The sequence below is a fragment of the Magnolia sinica genome, chromosome 16 (genome assembly GCF_029962835.1).
Source record: "Magnolia sinica isolate HGM2019 chromosome 16, MsV1, whole genome shotgun sequence".
NCBI lineage: Eukaryota > Viridiplantae > Streptophyta > Magnoliopsida > Magnoliales > Magnoliaceae > Magnolia > Magnolia sinica.
The window spans coordinates 57,220,739-57,240,648 of record NC_080588.1 but is presented as its reverse complement, the minus strand read 5'-3'; the positions used below and the strand labels follow the sequence as shown (position 1 = coordinate 57,240,648).

The 19,910-nt window shown below is 42.3% G+C and overlaps 1 non-coding gene across 1 annotated transcript; it reads right to left on the bottom strand.

The window, feature by feature from the left end:
- Nucleotides 1-9,015: 9,015 nt before the first annotated feature.
- LOC131230091 (small nucleolar RNA R71) lies at nucleotides 9,016-9,122 on the bottom strand. Its single transcript, XR_009163816.1, has one exon. It is a non-coding gene; the product is annotated as a small nucleolar RNA R71 (small nucleolar RNA).
- Between the last annotated feature and the right edge of the window lie 10,788 nt (nucleotides 9,123-19,910).

The following is a 19,910-nucleotide window of genomic DNA, read 5'->3' as shown; positions in this document are numbered from 1 at the left end:
TTCCAAGAACATGTGATAGAGTAGATAACTCGAATGATCGGTCCTATGACATATGGTGAAATAGATTAAGGATTTAATCACTTCTAATATATATATATATATATATAATAGCTAATCAATGGTTAAATAAAGCAAAAGGGCATGTATTCAAACAAACAAGTTGAATGATCATCCACTCTTACGATATCGTTTGCAACTGATATAAAAGATTATCCCTAATCCAGTTTAGAGATGGAAAGCTCAAGGGGAAGAAAATCATCACCTATGGGTCGTAGCTTCTTTCTTGGTTCGGTCTTCCGAAGCTAGCTAACGGTCTAATGCCGTATAATTGATCGCCTAGGATTATTTCCAACCAAGAGCTAGTATTAGTTAGTTTTTCCAAGACCTTAGCTAACTACCATGTGGTGGTGGTTTGAAAAGACTCGTGAACAAACCTAATTGGGCCTGCATTAGAGTGACCAGGCCCACCAGGTTTATGGTGAGGCCCACTACACTTTATGGTGAGGCCCACTGCATTTTAAATGTGGTACGGCCCACTGAGATTTGTAGTGGGGCCCACTGAGCTGTAACTTAGGTGCGACCCACCCATTTCAATGTGGTGCGTCCCACTGAGCTGTAAGTCAGGCGTGGCCCACCGATTTCAATATGGTGCGGCCCACTAAGCTGTAACTCAGGTGCAGCCCACCCATTTCAATGTGGTGCGGCCCACTGAGCTGTAACTCAGGTGCGGCCCACCCATTTCAATATGGTGCGGCCCACTGAGCTGTAACTTAGGTGCGGCCCACCCATTTCAATGTGGTGCGGCCCACTGAGCTGTAACTCAGGTGCGGCCCACCCATTTCAATATGGTGCGGCCCACTGAGCTGTAACTTAGGTGCGGCCCACTGAGCTGTAACTCAGGTTTGGCCCAACCATTCTTTACATGAGGCCCACTTAATCTGAAGAACCCAGGTCCACTAAACCAGGGCTGTATCGGACCATATTTAGCTTCAAACCATGGCCCATTTAAAGGTCCATTTTCTGTTCAATTTCTGGCCCAGATGAGGGCCAGCTTTCAGCATTTTTACGGCCCATCTGAGAGATGTTTCGACCCAGACTTGGGGCCGGCTAAAGGATGTTTTTCAGCTCCTTTGTGTGGCCTGAAGAAGTCCTGGTTTCAACTCGGTTTACGGCCCATTTGAAAAACCCATTTCAGCCCTGATCATGGGCCAACTGAATGAGGTTTTCAGCTCGAGTTGAAGGGCCATTTAAGGGACTGTTTGGATTAGGTTCCCTGGCCTGACTGAGAGCCATTTTCAGATCGATTCAAGGCCCTGCTGGTGAAGCGTTTGCAGCTCAGGTCGAGGCCCAGTTGAGGGCTGAGTTTCGGCCCTGAGCACGGTCTGTTGCATGGCCTGACCTCGGCCCTGTCCGAGGGTGGTTTCAGGCCAGCTTCAGGGTCCATTTGGGAGTCATTCTCGGCCCGCCCTTGAGCCATTTGGAGGACATTTTTCAGTCCTACAACAAGGCCCAACTGAAGGTCATTTCCTGTTCTCATTGTGGCTTCCAATCTTAGTCGATCGAACTCCCACGGCAACGTGCCGCTGAGCGAAAAAGAACGAGGAGGGGTAGACTGTTACCTGGCCGGTTCTGATGTTAGCTGAGTTGGCTTGACTCAGGAGCAGCTACAGTAACGGACGCCTGCAACGTTCACCCCAGATTAGCAAGACACTATTAGGAAGGAAAACACTGACTGAGGCAACTTGAGGCCTTACCTAATGGTTCCGGATCCCGTGATGAAGTGAACACAGCTCTCTCTCTCTCTCGACCGAGTTGAGCTACAGATGGGCCGAGTCAAGCTGACTCGCTCACTCAGCTCTCTCTCTCTCTTTCCTTTCTCTCTCTTTTCTCCTTTCTCTCCTTGGTGCGAATCCCAAGGGCAACAGTGCCCTATTTATAGTAGTGGGAGAGAGAGTTCCAACGGTTGAAACGACTCTCCTTGTAACGGTCGTGATTGAAAAACGGCAATGCATGGGACTAATCTGATCCTAGGGATGGGTTTCTGATGCCCTGGCCTACCAGAAAAGTAAACTTTTTAAGTCTGGTGGGGCCCATCTCGTGATCACGTTCGAATGGGTTAACGGGGAAGATGGCATGGCCATTAATGGCAGATAACTACCCTATGTATTTCAACATGATCTGGTCCATTTGAGCGGACCAAATGGGACCTCTGATCAGCGTGTGGCCTATTTTTTGGACCTCAAACGTCAGTTTCGAAATATCTCACGAGATATTTAGTTTTTCGCCAATTTCTCAAGAGACGGAGTGTTTCTCTCCTTTATCTCGTACCGCCCGAAAGTGAGGGCTTGGGATCGCTCCACGTGGCCCAAGTGACGGCTAGGAATGTGCCAGCTTCCCTTTCCCAGAAGGGAAACGTTACTTTTTACTTTTCTTATACAGGCCCTTATTTGGCCGTTTCTGGAAATGAGAGAGCGTGACTCTACTTGGACATTAGATGGCTGGGATGGCATGATCATTCTGATCGTGGTCCATCCATGCAGCCATAGATTGGCCCCACACCTCAGATCCTAGCCACGTGTGAGGCTTTGAATGGTTCTACCACAGAATCCACGTTCCTTTGTATGGGCTTGAAAGCCTATATGGTTATGATTAGATGGGTCCCACCAGATAAATTAACGGTTTGGATCGTTCGAAACGTGCCCAGGGTGGGCCACTTTAGAGGTCGAAGATCATCAGATTTCAAACAGTGTGTTGGCGGGAAGAAAAACCGCATTTTGCAGTTTGGCTCGGTCAAAGGCCGTTTGACCGACTTCTTTGGTCCGGTGCACATCGTGCACAATGGTACAGGGTGAACACGCACCATCTGTGGGGTCCATGGTGATGTTTGTGATAAATCCACTCCGTCCATTCTCCTAGGGAATCCCGACGAAGGGTCCTGGCCCAGTTTGGGACGGAGGTAAGGCTGAGGTGGGCCATATCGCATGCCTCAGGCCCTATTTAGCCTAATTTACGCTGATCCGATGGGTGGATCGGTTTGATACTAAATTTCAACGGCTAACTATAGATTTAAGATGCAATGGGTGCTCATGTGGCTATCTACTAGCTTTTGAAGGCCGATCTCTAGTACATTGTTCTGTTCCTCTACGCCTTACTTAATTAGAACCGTCTTAACTTGGGATGGTTTGATTTGGTTTACCTTGCAGCAGTTGTTAGCTTCAACACAGCTCTCAGGGTCTCTGATGGACGGCTTTAATGATTACTAGAAGCCTCGTCCTGTACACATTAAGTTATTTGGTTAATTGATCCGGGTTTCCATTGACGTAGGTTTAAGTGGTAACACCCGTGTACAGAGGTACAGGGTGTTACACCACAGCCCTCATGCTATCTAGGAAACTAGATGGACACACATGTATATAACATATACATCAAGGTGGGCCTACATAAGGTAGCCCATAGCCTAAGAAAAATAGGTGGGTAGTGTGTGTAACACATACATCAAAGTGGGCCTCTTGGGACAGCCCATGGCCCGGAAAAAGTGGATGGACAGCATGTATAACACTTGTACATCATGGTGGGCCTTACAAGGCGGCCACACATACATCACAATGGGCCTCATACACGGGCCGCATATACATCACAATGGGCCTCATACACGGGCCGCATATACATCACAACGGGCCTCATACACGGGCCTCATATACATCGACAAGTGGGCCATGCATACAGCAGGTGGGCCCTGCACGTACAGCAGGCCCTGCTGATGGATGGAGTGGATATAATGCATACATCGCTAGGGGTCCCACCGTCCATCTGATGGACGGTGCAGATACAACACATACGTCACGGTGGGCCCCATTGATGGATAACTTGGATATAATACATATAACACGGTGGTTCCCACCGTCCCAACTGGACAGTGTGAATGCCACACGTGCAGCACGTGGGGCCCAGATGGACAGTGTAACGCCCCAACTTTTCAGGACCCAAGTACATGACCCGTTTCCCAAAAACCCGAGCATTAACCTTAAGGGATGGTCAAATTCGAGTTTATTTTTTCTTTCAACTATCAGAGTAAGCAGATGAGCGTAAAATGGACGAGTTTATTTTTTCTTTCAACTATCAGAGTAAGCATATGAGCGTAGAATGGACAAATTATACATAATGGAAAATTTTATTTACGTTTAGGATGTACAAGAAGTTACTCATAATGACTTATACAAACCAATGTCTCCAAAATTAACAAATACAAGATGATCCATATGAGAAATAGTATAATGCAAGTAAATTTGAGCCGCAAGACCCCTCAGCTTCTCAAGGTAGATATAGTCATATAACCTTGGCACTTGAACCCGGCTCCTCATCAGCCCAAACCTGAAAATCACTTAAGCCACATGTGCTACCTGTATGGTTATATTTATTTGATGGATGAGTGGCCAACTCAGTGTGAATTCCCCTCAAGATTACACACCGCCGTATTAGGTAAGAAATAGTATAAAACATTTAGGCAGCCAAAATAGAGTAAATGCAGTCTTATCATGTAACACCCTGACTTTTTGGGACCCAAGTATATGACCCGTATCCCAAAAACCCAAGTGTTAACCGTAAAGAATGGTTAAATTTGAGTGTACATTTTTTTTCTTCATTCAGAGTAAGTAGATGAGCGTAGTATAGACAAATCGACGTAAAAGAAAATTTCATTATCATTCAAATATACATGAAGCTACTCATAATGACTTGTACAAACCAATGTCTCCAAAATTAATAAATACAAGGATTACATGATCCAATACATGAGAAATAGTAGAATGCAAGTAAATTTGAGCTGCAAGACCCCTCAGCTTCTCAAGGTAGATACAGTCATGCAACCCTGGCACTTGAACCCGGCTCCTCATTAGCCCGAACCTGAAAATCACTTAAGCCACCTGTGTTACCTGTACGGTTATATTTATTTGATGGATGAGTGGCCAACTCAGAGTGAATTCCCCTCAAGATTACACACCGCCACATTAGATAAGCATAGTTATAAAGCAAAGCATACAAAACAATACACGATGCAGGTCCTATTAGATGCATGGATGCGTGAAATATACAATCATCACCCCAGGGATGCTCATCCGTGCGAACAGTAGGCTCCTCACCCATGCAATCATTGAACCTGGAAAAATCATCTAGTCAAAACAATACGTCCATCACGTACGATAGCAATAGATGATGGTCTGTGCCATGTATACATGATTAGATAGTCCGTTATTAATCCAATTACACTCAGCCATTTTAAATAAGCTCAAAGGTCACTACGGGGGCTTGTCACCAGCGTAGGCCGACAGCTCAGGCATAGGTCACATACCACCATCCCCGACTCATAAGACTACCATCTTAGGATGTTTAATGGAAACCCGTCAACTAGTGGCCAATCATATTAAGCATATGAGGCTTACCATCGCATGGTTGCACGGTATAAAACATCGAACCCATATAGGGAAAATACCAGAACAAAGCCACATAGGGCGATATCTATTGAGGGTCAAATATTTCATAATAGACCCTAGTTATTACCTGAATTTACGAACATAGTACTGTTTAACGACTCAATTTACTCGTGTTTGTGATGCAAGGTGTATTTACGAGCTTGGACTGAAACAGGGTACTTAAAGCACGGATTTAACGATCAGAATTCACCAGGGCAAGGGACGGACCCCAGGGGACTAAGATTGATGGATTTACACATCAGAGATCCAAGAAAATCGTGAAATTGAAGCTCAAGCAGCCTGAAAGACATCCAGAATGCAAGATCATAAGGTTCCCACCATCCGTTCGACTCGAAACGTCATACAGGACCTGAAGATCATAAATTAACCGTACACATCAAATTTCAAGCCTCAGATCCCTGTGGAAGTGGTCCAATGGTTATATCAGCCCACCAAATCTTCGATTTGGGACACACTTGATACCTGGTATGTTTTAAGTTTGGCCTCAACCACTTAAAGGGGGTGGCAAAGCAGATGAATGGAATGGATCTCTCATAAACATCAAGTTGGGGCCCATTGATGTGAGTGCATGTGCACAGCACATGAGCACCCGCCGTGCACCGTGCCAAGGAGCTCGGTCAGCAGGCCATTGACCGAGCTCTCCTTCTTTAAAACGGATTTTCCGTTTTCAAGGCAACAGCGTCCACACAGGGACTTACGGTTGGGGCTCTGTGGGCCACCGTCATGGTCCATATCATGAATCTGAACCGTCTATTAGAATCCCACAGCCCATGCTACCATCGCCTAGGTGAATAAATTTCAAGAGGCAGCATAGATCAGATATCAACCGTTCAAACGCAGGACGAACGGTGAAATAAGAAATCCAGTGGGCCGCACGAAATCTAGTCTAAAACCCACCTTTCCTGACCTGTTTTTCGCTAGGAATCAAATGAATGGAGTGGATTTCTCATCAGAGCTTGATCGAGGACCCCACTAAGATCCAGCGTAACTCATACGCGGTCCCTGTTTCGCGGACATCCAGGAAATCCGGCTGCTGTGGGCCCCTTTGTGTTTCTGATCAATGTCGGATCGGTGATCCAGACCATCCAGACATATGATAAGAGGGTGTTAACCCTGTCCAAGAAGTCAAAGTGCTTGAATGGGTTGATCAGTTCTCTCAAAATCATATTAAACTCAGCAGGTTGCGTAAAACGGAGGGGCGCGGTTTGTTTTTCGACAAACTGGCGTGCGTAAGCAAGGTCGGTTCCTTGAAACCAACCTCTCCAGCCGACTCCCTCTGCCGATATAAGCAAGAGAATAGAGGGGAGAGAAGGGAGGGAAGATCCACGGTGTGTGGAATTTTGCAGGGATTGACGGCTTGGGCTGGACGTGAGCAGAGGGAGAGAGAGAACATGGGCTGGCTACGTCTGGCAGAGTTTTTTTCTTTCCTCCTTTCTTTTATTACTTTTTATGTTAAGGGACTTTAGTTTGATTATGTCAGGCTAAAACCTCTTAGCTCGGGCTAAGAGGTGAAGCCTGTAGCGAGATGGGAGACTCTATTTTATGCTTTTAATTTAAATTTATGAACTGAATTTGATTTTAGTTGATTATTAAAGGAATATTTTTTTAGTCTTTAATGGTCTGTTGTGACTGGAATTACAATGGGTCTGCAATGGCTTTGAATATTTCCTTTTTCCCTTTTGATGTTTATGATGTCAGGAAGCCCTGTTGTTCACCATCGTCTCATGGACATGGTCAGATGACAGTACCCTTCCTAACCTTCATGCATTGTTGATTGGTTGGTAATTAGTTTAATTCTGTTGTTTGCTTTGTCTCCTGGGCGTGGTTTGGTGATGGAATCCATTCTAATTCATATACCTTTCATCTCGTGAAAACTAGATCAAGTAAGTTTAGTTTAATTTTCATGATTCTTGATGCCGGCATAAGATCTCCCTAATCTCTACAAGTGGATCCTCTGAATCCCTAGTTTCTTATCTCTGATTTTTCTTAAGTTTTACATAATTATTTCACAATTATTCCCTAAATTCCATTCGATTTAAATTTCATCTTAGGCTAGTTTTATTTCTACCTAGTTTCAGGTAACGTACAAGTATCAATCCCTTGGGATTCGACCTCGGTCTCACCGAGTTTATTACTACATCACAACCCTATACTTGGGGAGTGAACAAGTTTTGGCGCCGTTGCCGGGGATTGACGGTTACGTTTTCTGAAATTAACTAGTTTTATGATTAGTTTAAGATTAAGATTTTTCTAACTTTAGGTCTAGATTTTTCTGATTTCTAGAAACTAACCTATTTTCCTGTTTTGTAGGATCCTAACATAAACTTATAAATTGGTAATCCCTTTCTAATTCTTCTACTTTTTCTATTTTTAGAATTAGGGTTTGAATTTTAGAAATTTTCTAATTCTAGTGTTTTCCTATTTTTAGGAAATAGTTTATTTTTAGAAACTTGGTTAGTTATTTCCCTTTTTAGAGATTCTTTCTAATTTTAGAAACTAACTCATCTTTCCTTTATTTTTATTAACTTTCTAATTCTAACTCTTTTAGAATCTAACTTTGTTTCCTAAATTATTTTTTCTACTTATAGAATTTTTGTTTAGAAACTAACTTTCCTATTTTGTAGGCTTTTAAGATAGAAATTTCTAATTCGATAAGCTTTCTCTCTATTGTCTATTTTTCAGTTCTCTTTTAGTAATTTACTTTATAGTTTAGGACTTTCCTAATTTATTTTAGAAATTTTCACTTTCTTTTAGGAATTTCTTCTTTTAGAAATCAGTTTACTGCTATCTTTCTTTTAAAGGATTTTTTTTCTCTTTTTAGAATCTAACTTATTTTGTTTTATTTTGCAGGTTTTTAACTTAGGGACTCCAATTTGGTAACTTCTTTCTAACCCTCTCTTTCTTTTTAGATTTTCTTTTCCTTTCTTAGGATTAGGTTTCGAATTTGATTGAGGGCTGCGAGTGTTTCATGCCCAAGTGGGCCCGTGACAACACTCGACGTCTCTTGACTGAAGGAGGATTGGTTGAGGGGTTAACTATCCATCACAGGACTAGACACCACTCGAAATCCCCTGAGTTAATTGAAGTGATGGCTGAAAACCAACCTCTTCTACCCCAACCTAGGGTGGAGGACATTCAGGATGAGAATGAGGTGTATCAAGCACCCCCGCCACGTACCTTACGAGATTATTTACAACCAGCAGGGGTGAGTACGCCCTCATGCATGATTTTTCTTAAAAATACAGGACATATGGACATCAAGCCAGGGGTTATTCAACTCCTTCCTAAGTTTCATAGGCTTGAATCTGAAGAACCATATCTTCATTTGAAAGAGTTTGATGAGATCAGAGCCACTTTATATTTTCAAAATGTGTCTGAGGACACAGTCAGGCTGAGACTCTTTCCTTTTTCCTTAAAAGAGAAGGCTAAGACGTGGTTACATTCACTACGTCCTAGATCCATTGGCACATAGAATGATATGCAAAGGGAATTTATAAAGAAATTTTTTCCACATCATAAAACGATTACCCTTAGAAAAGCAATCATGAACTTCACCCAAAAGGAGGATGAAACATTTTACCAATGTTGGAAAAGGTTCAAAGATTTGGTCAGTTCATGCCCACAACACGGCTTTGAAACGTGGCGCATTACAAATTTTTTCTATGATGGACTGACATCTTCCATGCGCCAAATGGTCAAGACAATGTGTAATGGAGAATTTATTAATAAAAATGTTGACGAGGTATGGTATACCTCGATAGTCTTGCTGAAAAAACACAATCATGGGACTATTACCCAAAGTCGAACACCACGTCTGGGCCAACTCAATTAAAGGAGAAAGGTGGATTGTATCTCTTGAAAGAAGAGAATGATCTCAAGTGTAAAGTGACTACGCTCATAAGGAAAGTTGAGGCCATGGAAGGAAATAAGGATAAGGTTAATGAAAGTGTTTGCGGCATCTGTGATTACAACATTCATACAACTGAAAATTACCCTACAATACCCGCCTTTCGAGAAGTGTTGAATGAACAATCCAATGCCGTAAATAATTATCAGAGACCTTTCAATGGACCAACCTCTAATACGTATAATCCTGGTTGGAAAAATCATCCAAACCTTAGTTGGAGAAATAGACAAACTGCTACCCCTCAAAGTTTCTTCAATCAAAATCCAAATCAGGGGAAACCTCAAGAAGAACTGGTTCAAAATTTCATGCAAGAGCTGACCCATGCAATGCGAGACTTTATGCAAAAGATGGATTCACGTATGACGGTTATAGAAAAGGGAATGCTTCCTACACAACCGCTCCCTAATCCTAAACCGCAATACGAGATAAGTGATCCCAGCTCTTCAAATCAAATGGGGCACGCTAAATCCATCACCACTCTTAGGAGTGGGAAGATCATTGATAAAACCCTTCCGGTTAGGCCCGAAAAGCCTCAAGAACCAGAAGAGGACAACAATAATGGATCTAGTGAGGCCCCACAAAAATTAGAACCGGAACTTCTAGAAAAGCTAGTTGCTCCATTTTCCCAACGGTTAGTTGCACCAAAACCTCTCTCTAACTCTCAGGATATCCTAGAGGTGTTGAAACAAGTGAAAGTCAACATTCCTCTACTTAATGTCGTAAAACAGATACCTTCATATGCCAAATTCCTAAAAGACTTATGCACGACCAAACGACGGCAGAGTATTCAAAAGAAGATCTTCTTGACTGAGAAAGTGAGTGTCATCCTAAAGCAAGACGTGCCACAGAAATTCAAAGATCCCAGTAGCCCAACCATATCATGTGTAATCGGGGACCATCGAATTGATCATGCACTTCTTGACTTAGGAGCGAGCGTCAATCTGATTCCCTACTCGGTATACAAACAGTTAGGTTTGGGTGAATTAAAACCCACTCTAACCACACTACAACTTGTTGATCGCTTTGTTCGTGTACCAAGAGGGATAATTGAGGATGTGTTAGTCCAAGTAGATAGATTTTACTACCCTATAGATTTTATCATCCTGGACACCGAACTCATCAATAACATGAGCACTCAGATTCCCGTCATTCTTGGTCACCCATTCCTTGCCACTTCAAACGCAATTATCAATTGCAGGAATGGTGTCATGACTATGTCCTTTGGGAATATGACATTGGAGTCAAACATCTTTTTCAATAGCGGCAGAAACTTAAAGGATGATGACGATTTCCACGACATTAACATGATTGACTCTTTAGTGGAAGATACGACACCTCTGACCTTATCCTCTGACCCTCTAGAGACGTGCCTGGCCCACTCACATGATTTTGATGATGACATGACTAGGGAGACGTGTGCCTTACTTGATACTACACCGGTACTTGAAGTTAACCGGTGGAGGCTACAATTTGAAGAGTTGCCCCAAACTGATGTAGTGCCTCTACCGTCTAACCTCAAGCCACCAAAGCTTGACCTAAAACCTTTGCCCTCTGATTTAAAATATGTCTATTTAGGTCAAGATGAGACATATCCGGTGGTGATCTCTGCCCACCTGGAGAAAGAACAGGAGAGTATACTCATATCTACTCTCATTGAGCATAAGGGAGCCCTTGGATGGACGATAACGGACCTCAAGGGAATCAACCCCTCGATTTATACTCACTGCATTTATCTTAAGGATAATGCTAAGACCGCTCGGCAATCACAACGTAGACTAAATCCAAACATGAGGGAAGTGGTTAAGGCCGAGGTTCTTAAACTATTAGACGTGGGTATCATATACCCCATATCCGATAGTCAATGAGTGAGTCCAACTCAGGTGGTTCCTAAGAAGTTCGGGATCACCATCGTAGCCAATGCTAATAATGAACTCGTGCCAACCAGAGTTACTACTGGTTGGAGAATGTGCATGACTACAGGAAGCTGAATACCGTCACGAGGAAGGACCACTTTTCTTTGCCCTTCATTGATCAAATCTTGAAAAGGCTAGCTGGTCATTCCTATTACTGTTTCCTTGATGGGTATTCGGGCTACAATCAGATTGAAATCGCCCCTGAGGACCAGGAAAAGACTACATTTACATGTCCCTACGGCACCTTTGCCTACAGAAGGATGTCATTCGGATTATGTAATGTCACTGCCACCTTTCAGCGATGTATGATGAGTATCTTTTCTGACATGGTGGGAAAATATCTGGAGGTCTTCATGGACGATTTCTCTATTTTCGGTTCATCTTTCAGCGAGTGCTTAGAGAGTCTTAAATGTGTGTTGAAAAGATGTGAAGAGAAGAACTTGGTACTTAATTGGGAGAAGTGTCATTTCATGGTTCATAAGGGAATTGTCCTTGGACATATTATCTCGTCCAAAGGAATCGAGGTGAATAAGGTAAAAATCGATCTTATCTCTAACCTACCTCCACCCAAGAACATCAGAGATGTGCAATCCTTCTTAGGACATGCAGGGTTTTATAAACGATTCATAAAGGACTTTAGTCTCCTCTCTCATCCCTTATGTAATCTTCTGCAAAAGGACGCACCATACGAGTGGACTGAGCAATGCCATGAAGTTTTCACCAAGCTTAAGGGCTTGTTAACCACTGCACCTATCATGCAACCACCCGATTGGAGCCTTCCTTTTGAGCTTATGTGTAACGCCTCTGATTATGCTCTTGGAGCGGTTCTAGGCCAGAGAAAAGATAAGAGACCCTACGTCATTCATTACGCAAGTAGAACTTTAAATTCTGCCCAAGTAAACTACTCGACTACGGAAAAGGAACTCCTAGCCGTAGTGTTCGCTTTGGAAAAATTTAGATCCTACTTGATCGGATCCAAGATCATTATCTACACAAATCATGCGGCACTTAAGTATCTTCTTTCTAAAAATGATTCTAAGCCCCGCCTGATACGATGGATCCTTCTACTCCAAGAATTTGATTTGGAAATTAATGATAAAAAGGGAGTAGAGAACGTAGTGGCCGATCATCTCTCTCGCCTTAATACCTCTGATTCCCCTGAGGCGACCCATATCAATGACATGTTCCCTGATGAACAACTGTTTAGAGTCTCCCATTTGCCTTAGTTCGCTGATATTGCCAATTATCTTGCCACAGGTTCCATACCGACGCATTGGACTGCACAAGATAAGAAGAAATTCTTTACCAAGGTACGCAACTTTTTCTGGGACGATCCATATTTATTTAAATATTTCCTAGACCAAATCTTGAGGAGATGTGTGCCAGACGATGAGCACCAGAGTGTCATCTCCTTCTGTCACTCACAGGCCTGTGGTGGTCACTTTTCTACTAAAAAGACCACGGTCAAGATTTTACAGTGTGGCTTTTATTGGCCCATTATGTTCAGGGACACTCATGAGTTTTGCAAGGCTTGTGAGCGTTGTCAAAAATTGGGAGCATTATCCCATCGAAATATGATGCCTTTAAATCTCATCCTTATCATAGAAGCATTTGACTACTGGGGCATCGATTTCATGGGACCATTCCCCCAATCATTTGAAATTTTGTATATTTTGCTCGTCGTTTATTATGTCACTAAATGGGTCGAAGCAATTCCGTGCCGAAATAATGACCATCGCACGGTCATTAAATTTTTAAAAGAGAACATCCTTTCGCGGTTCGGGATCCCTCGAGCCATCATTAGTGATGGGGGCTCACACTTTTGTAATAGACCATTCGAGAGCTTAATGAAGAAATACGGTATCTCTCATCAAGTGAGCACCCCATACCATCCACAGACAAGTGGACAAGCTGAGATTTCCAATAGGGAGATCAAACATATCCTAGAGAAAACGGTTAACCCTGATCGTAAGGATTAGTCAATCCGATTGACCGATGCCTTATGGGCATACCGTACTGCTTTTAAAACCCCTATTGGAACGTCTCCCTTTAGACTTGTCTATGGGAAAGCTTGTCACTTGCCTGTGGAGTTGGAACATAAAGCGTACTGGGTGATCAAAAATCTGAATTTCAATCTAGACAACGCTGGCTCGCTACGTAAACTTCAATTAAATGAACTTGAAGAAATTCGGAACGATGCGTACGAGAACTCGATAATTTACAAAGACAGAATGAAGGCATTTCATGACCAACGTATTCTACGAAAATCATTCACACCTGATCAAAAAGTCTTTTTGTATAATTCTCGATTACATCTCTTTCCAGGTAAGCTTCGATCTCGTTGGACTGGCCCTTACATTGTGGTCACTGCGTATCCTCATGTGGCCGTTGAGATAAGAGATCCTGACAATGGCAAGGAGTTTAAAGTAAATGGACATCGCTTAAAGCCATTTGTCGAGAAATTTGATTCAGAGGACATGTCCATACCTCTGACTGATCCTGTTTACCAGGAATGATCTCCTAGTCTGATGGAGGTATAGGTAGGTTTCCTGTTTTCATAGGACTAGGATAGTTTCTTTTATGCTATTTTAGGATAGACTGTAAACTTAGCGCTCCTGGGAGGCAACCCAGCCTTTTATTTTATTTTATTTTATTTTATTTTAGTTAGTTAGTTCAAATGTTTGTGGGTAACATTGCTGCAAACCCTCACGAGACTACAACTCCTCCACTAGGGGTAACCTAGGGGTTTAAAGGCTTGTTGCATACGCTAAATGCAATCGAGATCACCTGCAAAAGTGGTATAGGTAGGATTTTATTTTTGTTATTTTTATTTTACTTCTGTTGGTTTCTCTTGTGCTGACCCGCTCTTACGTAGATATCTTTGGAAAGCCTCTTGATTCTTTCATCCAGGTACTATCTTTCCATCACTCCTCTTATATTTTCGTTATCCCATGTGCATTGCATGCTTATTTCTTTTACATTGAGGACAATGTAGATTTTAGGTTGGGGGTAGGAGATTAGGTTTCCTAATCAGTGTTTTCTTGGTCTTGAGCAAAAATTGTGAAAATTTTTAATTTTTCTGGACTTTCTTGTGAATTTGAAGTGATTTTGACGGCCATCTAGGGCACTTGGAATTTCAAGATACGTGATATTGATAATTTAAGATGCTTGGATTCAATATCTGTTGGATTTCATAGTTAAGTTTGAATTGTTAATCCAGAATTAGAAGTTGTAAACATTGATTGAGTTATGATCTCACATGTCACATCTCGCTTTCACATTAAGGTTTCAGTTTGATATCGAAGGATTTACTTGGTACTCACTAAGCATGAAAGGAACCGGCCTAAGAAAATTGAAAGGATTGGGCGAATAATCTTCACCATAGGTTTGCTCCTTATAGGTGAAGGTTCAATTTTCCAAAGTAGCCGTCGGAAAAGGGTGGGCAATGGTCTTCATCATAGGTTTGCTCCCTATAGGTGAAGATTTGATTCCTCCCCTTGGCGGTATTTTAATGAAAAAAATATATCAAAGGTTAATTAATGAAAAGATGATCCGTGAGGAAAGTTTTGGTTATTATGAATTATCTTATCGTTTACCGATAGTATCATGAAATTAAGAAGTGAACCTTAATGATAAGCCGAGATTACACGATACACCCATGGAACTCAATGTTTAGAATTTTTCTGATTGTTGGATTAATACTTTGAACGTGACTATGAAGTTTACCGTGTGCTTGAGACCAGGAGAAAATAATGCCCAACATTCATAAATCTTAGAATTCTAGTATCTGAATTGTTTTTCATAAATCACTCGAGTTTATAAAAATTGTCCTGTAATTCTCAATTTATTTTTTTTCGCATGCTTTGCTCGGGACTAGTAAAATGCTGGTTGGGGGTTATGTTGAGGGTCAAATATTTCATAATATACCCTAGTTATTGCCTAAATTTACAAACATAGTACTGTTTAACGGCTCAATTTAATCGTGTTTGTGATGCAAGGTGTATTTACAAGCTTGGACTGAAACGGGGTACTTAAAGTACGGATTTAACGATCAGAATTCACCAGGGCAAGGGACGGACCCCAGGGGACCAAGATTGATAGATTTACACGCCAGAGATCCAAGAAAATCGTGAAATTGAAGCTCAAGCAGCCTGAAAGACATCCAGAATGCAAAATCATAAGGTTCCCACCATTCGTTCGACTCGAAACGTCATACAGGGCCTGAAGATCATAAATTAACCGTACACGTCAAATTTCAAGCCTCAGATCCCTGTGGAAGTGGTCCAATGGTTATATCAGCCCACCAAATCTCCAATTTGGGACACACTTGATACCTGGTATGTTTCAAGTTTGGCCTCAACCACTTAAAGGGGGTGGCAAAGCAGATGAATGGAATGGATCTCTCATAAACATCAAGTTGGGGCCCATTGATGTGAGTGCATGTACACAGCACATGAGCACCCGCCGTGCACCGTGCCAAGGAGCTTGGTCAGCAGGCCATTGACCGAGCTCTCCTTCTTTAAAACGGATTTTCCGTTTTCAAGGCAACAGCGTCCACACAGGGACTTGCGGTTGGGGCTCTGTGGGCCACCGTCATGGTCCATATCATGAATCTGGACCGTCTATTAGAATCCCACAGCCCATGCTACCATCGCCTAGGTGAATAAATTTCAAGAGGCAGCATAGATCAGATATCAACCGTTCAAACGCAGGACGAACGGTGAAATAAGAAATCCAGTGGGCCGCACGGAATCTAGTCTAAAACCCACCTTTCCTGACTTGTTTTTCACTGAGAATCAAATGGACGGAGTAGATTTCTCATCAGAGCTTGATCGAGGACCCCACTAAGATCCAGCGTAACTCATACGCGGTCCCTGTTTCGCGGACGTCCGGGAAATCCGGCCGCTGTGGGCCCCTTTGTGTTTCTTATCAATGTCGGATCGGTGATCCAGACCATCCAGACATATGATAAGAGGGTGTTGACCCTGTCCAAGAAGTCAAAGTGCTTGAATGGGTTGATCAGTTCTCTCAAAATCATATTAAACTCAGCAGGTTACGAAAACGGAGGGGCGCGGTTTGTTTTTCTGGGAACTGGCGTGCGTAAGCAAGGTCGGTTCCTTGAAAATGACCTCTCCAACCGACTCCCTCTGCCGATATAAGCAAGAGAATAGAGGGGAGAGAAGGGAGGGAAGATCCACGGTGTGTGGAATTTTGTAGGGATTGACGGCTTGGGCTGGACGTGAGCAAAGGGAGAGAGAGAACGTGGGCTGGCTACGTCTGGTAGAGTTCTTTTCTTTCTTCCTTTCTTTTATTACTTTTTATGTTATGGGACTTTAGTTTGATTATGTCAGGCTAAAACCTCTTAGCTAGGGCTAAGAGGTGAAGCCTATAGTGAGATGGGAGACTCTATTTTATGCTTTTAATTTAAATTTATGAACTGAATTTGATTTTAGTTGTTATTAAAGAAATGTTTTTTTAGTCTTTAATGGTCTGTTGTGACTGGAATTACAATGGGTCTGCAATGGCTTTGAATATTTCCTTTTTTCCTTTTGATGTTTATGACGTCAGGAAGCCCTGTTGTTCACCATCGTCTCATGGGCATGGTCGGATGACGGTACCCTTCCTAACCTTCATGCATTGTTGATTGGTTGGTAATTGGTTTAATTCTGTTGTTTGCTTTGTCTCCTGGGCATGGTTTGGTGATGGAATCCATTCTAATTCATATACCTTTCATCTCGTGAAAACTAGATCAAGTAAGTTCAGTTTAATTTCCATGATTCTTGATGCAAGCATAAGATCTCCCTAATCTCTACAAGTGGATCCTCTTAATCCCTAGTTTCTTATCTCTGATTTTTCTTAAGTTTTACATAATTATTTCACAATTATTCCCTAAATTCCATTCGATTTAGATTTCATCTTAGGCTAGTTCTATTTCTACCTAGTTTCAGGTAACGTACAAGTATCAGTCCCTTGGGATTCAACCTCGGTCTCACCGAGTTTATTACTACATCACAACCCTATACTTGGGGAGTGAACAATATCAACCAATCCACATAGGGCAATTATCAAAATAGGCCACATAAGGCAAGTATCAAAACCATGCGATAAAAGACCATCCTTGAAAACCATGGGACACAACAACCCTGGATGGTAGGCCCACATTAATGGTCAATTTAAACCACCATTCAATAACCACTAAGCCGAATGCTCATTACAATCACAACTAGTCGGGTTACATCCCAAGTATGGGTGTACATTTATAGGTGGGGGTTTTCCACTGATGTACCATTTTAAGTTCCATAAGCAAACCATAAATAATCCACCAACATGAATAAATATGCAAGATAATATTTAGCAGGTAATGTAGCAACTCAATTTCAACAATTAACACATATGACTATGCAGTGGAGATATCAATTATAAATGGAAATAAAAACTATAACTTAAGCTAATGGGAAAATAGATAGCTGGGAAGAATCATCACCTTATTTGTTGACTCGTCTTCCAATGTTATTAAGAAGAGCACACGCCCTTAGACTTGGATCCTATCACGAATTATAAGTTGTATGATTAGATCAATGTTTACAAGCTACCTATGGTTAGGATCATAGCCTATGGTTTGGGTTACTGAGATCTAGGGTCTTTATCCACTAATTTAATTTTAGGCTTGTTATAGGGTTGAAATCTAATTCATATAATTACTTTACAATAATATTAGAAGTGAAGTGGGAATGGGTAATAATTGTCAGTTAGTACTAATAATACTAACCTTAGAACCAATAATCTACTAATGACAAAATAAGAGTGGCATTTGCGTTAGTATCAAATGCTAATAATCAAATAGTGGGATTAATAGCATCTAATGAAAATTTCCTACAATAGTGAATCAGTGATAATTTGACTTGACTAATCCAACGTATGGAGAAATTTGAAGTCGACATGTCAAAGTTGAATGGATCAGGATTTCATTAAAACTGGCCCATCCTATGACATGTGTTGTGGCCCACTGAGCGGTGACTTGATGAGGCTTGATTTTAGGGATCAAGGGTCCCAACTTGGATTTTATGCATACTTCATGTGGGCCCACCAAATCAATAGTCCCAATAGCCACACTTGCTTGTAACATGTATGTAGAGCTAGGCATTTCAGATCTGATCCAGTGGATCCGACCCGATTTGAACCGAACCGACAGGCTGGATCGATGCAGATCGGGTAGCTCTATCCAGATCCGAATTATTTTCGGCTCGGATTCGGATTAGGCCTAATCCGACCAGATCCGGTCTGGTATCCGATCCGATTGGATCCAATCCGATTCGGGATCCGATCCGAACCTTCCAACAATTAATCTCTACATCTGCCACCTTCCAAAAATCAAATTCTAAAAAAATATCCCTAAAAAAAATAAAAAATCATCTCAGCAATCAATCTCTCGCACCCAAATCACGTTAATTCAGAGCAGAAATTTTAAAAAAAAAAAATCCAAATCAAATATCAAAAGAACCCAAACAGCAACTGCAACGAAACGATACTCCCATCCATCTACAGCAATAGCTGAGAGAGAGAGAGAGAGAGAGAGAGAGAGAGAGAGAGAGAGAGAAAGAGAGAGCGTCGTACCGATGGAGCATCGACAGCTCGACTGGCAATTCCTAAGCTAGGGTTTCCTTTCTCCATTTTGGGCGGAGGGCAGAAGAGAAAAAGACCCTAGAAAGGAGGAGAGAGAGAGAGAGAGAGAGAGAGAGAGAGAGAGATTGAAAATCAAGCTTGCTTTTCTTGCCTTTATAGCTTTTTTTTGTATGGTACTCCTGCTCCGTATGACACTTGATACACAGCCACTTCAATAGTGCACACATGAAATGTAATAACTCACATCTGGACCGATCCGAACCTAGCCCAATCGGAAAACCGAGTCGGGCACGGATCGGATCAGACAATCCACCTTTTGGATCGGTCCAACTCAGGTGGTCCAGACTCGGTAACGAATCGGTTCGGATTCGGGTCAGACCAATGTGCTTTTGGATCGGATCGGGTTGGCCCGGATCCGATCCGAACAGGACCGATGCCCAGCTCTACGTGTATGGTAGGGGAAATCTTTCAGTGATTTCCCACGACTTGGATGGCCAATCACCTTAGTTCTTTTGGGCCATGGCCCATCCACAAAAATGGGCCCCAAATCAACCTCCCCAATCGCCATACACATTATCCATGTATACGGTAGAGACCATGTTTAGTCGGGATCCTCTGTTATCAGGTCAACAGAGAATTCCTGTTACCCTAATGGTTTCGCGTCCGAAGCTGTTTTTTATTTTTTTTATTTTTTTACTGAGTGGTGACGTGGACCAATGAGAATCAGGGTATCAGGAATTCTCTGTTGACCTGATAACAGAGGATCCGGACTTAGTCGGGATCCTCTGTTATCAGGTCAACAGAGAATTCCTGTTACCCTAATGGTTTCCCGTCCGAAGCTGTTTTTTATTTTTTTTATTTTTTTACTGAGTGGTGACGTGGACCAATGAGAATCAGGGTATCAGGAATTCTCTGTTGACCTGATAACAGAGGATCCGGACTCTCCATGGAATCCCCATGGCTAAGATAGCCCAATCG